Genomic DNA, 1,714 nt, shown 5'->3' on the forward strand with positions numbered 1-1,714 from the left:
TAAAATTTAATTTATGGGATGAAAAATTACTCATATTTAATTTATAAATTGTCTAAAATTTTTATTTTTAAAAAATATAGAATTTATAATATATTTCTTTCACGTCTCAAAATAATTTTCTGAAATGTGAACATATATTTACAAGTAGAAAATCTAACAATATTTGATATGATATATAAACTCTAATAATACTATATCTTAAATTTATTTGTTTAAAAAAAATTAAACTAATAAGAAATACATAAATAATTATGTCTCTTAGTTTATTACTGGTTCCTGGAGTTTGGATGTTTTGATTGCATTATTGATATATAAATATAATTGCAAATGCTTAATATACTTTATGTTGTTATCATAGGTATCATATACAGATGAGGTAACTTTCCAACTTTCTGATTATGTAAAAAACAATGCAAGACTTGTCTTCATATTCTGAGTATTGTGTGGAGCAGGTAATATATAAGGATGATCATAATTCATTTGTAGTGACTAGTGAATATAAATAACTACGCTGACATGGAACAATTTACACCCGCGCGTCTGATTTTGTTTAACTTATATATAGAAAACTTTTAGTCACATGTAATATACTTCGGCCAGAATTAAAGTTTTGTCTCCTTATATAATAATTATTACAATGCTAAATGGAGTTTTCTGTCTGGATTTATCGTTTGGATCGACTACAGCAAACTGTTTTATTTTAATAAGGCAGAGCAGACTTTGATTATTGCTTTTGAATAAACTAATTTTAGTTCTGTGAAATTTGCAGAAAATGTTACATTTATCTGTTGTTGTTACATTTTACAACAACGGCGTTTTTTTTTTATTTTTTTGTTGGCTATTATATTTTTTATTTTTAAATGCTGTTTCTGTGAACATCAAGTCGTTGTAGTATAGTGGTGAGTATTCCCGCCTGTCACGCGGGTGACCCGGGTTCGATCCCCGGCAACGGCGTTGTCTTTTTATTTTTTATTTTTGGTTGACCTTTTATTATTTTTTATTTTGAAATGCTTTTTCCGTTCTATTCAGTCGGCCCAAATGAACCCATTTCATTTTAAATTGATCTCTACTCTATTTCTTAGCCCAATAAGAAGATACCTTACTTTAATATTCGGCTTCACCTAAAAAAAAAGAAGTTTGGTCTGTTGTTAAGCGAACCTACCTTAAACAGCAAGATATTGTGTATGTTCCCAAAAAAAAAAAATACAAGAAATTGTAGTGTTTAATTTTTATGTATTAGTTTTGTATAAATTATTTATTTCTATACATGAAAATAAAAAATTGATCATATATATATATATATACAAAAAAATTACACAAAAATTAGTACTAATACAAACATAATGTTTGGTGATAAACTCGAATGAGAAGCAGCTTAGAAGTGTTAGGGTAGGGACTAGGGACCTTGTGTGATGGCCATAAGACTTGTAATTGATGCGATGACACCCACAAGAAGACGAGAGAGGCTAATATCATCATTGCTGTTGCCATTGAATAATGAAGAGGACGATCACGCGTTCACGACATTACATAATTAGACCAGAAGTGTGAAGAGATTCATGTAGAGAATAGAGATGCATACAGCTGTCAATGTAAATTTTAATGGCCTTAGAAATTGGTTGTTAATTTTTATTAGATATATAATTATTTATATATCTTTTTTATTTGTTTATTTTTTAAAAGAAGTTAAATGGTATTAGAATTTTTATGTTTC

General features: G+C 27.8%; 1 non-coding gene across 1 annotated transcript; it reads left to right on the plus strand.

Annotated features, from left to right (window-relative positions):
* Nucleotides 1-882: 882 nt before the first annotated feature.
* Nucleotides 883-954, plus strand: TRNAD-GUC (transfer RNA aspartic acid (anticodon GUC)). Its single transcript has one exon. It is a non-coding gene; the product is annotated as a tRNA-Asp (tRNA).
* Nucleotides 955-1,714: the final 760 nt, after the last annotated feature.

The sequence above is a fragment of the Arachis duranensis genome, chromosome 2 (assembly GCF_000817695.3).
Source record: "Arachis duranensis cultivar V14167 chromosome 2, aradu.V14167.gnm2.J7QH, whole genome shotgun sequence".
NCBI lineage: Eukaryota > Viridiplantae > Streptophyta > Magnoliopsida > Fabales > Fabaceae > Arachis > Arachis duranensis.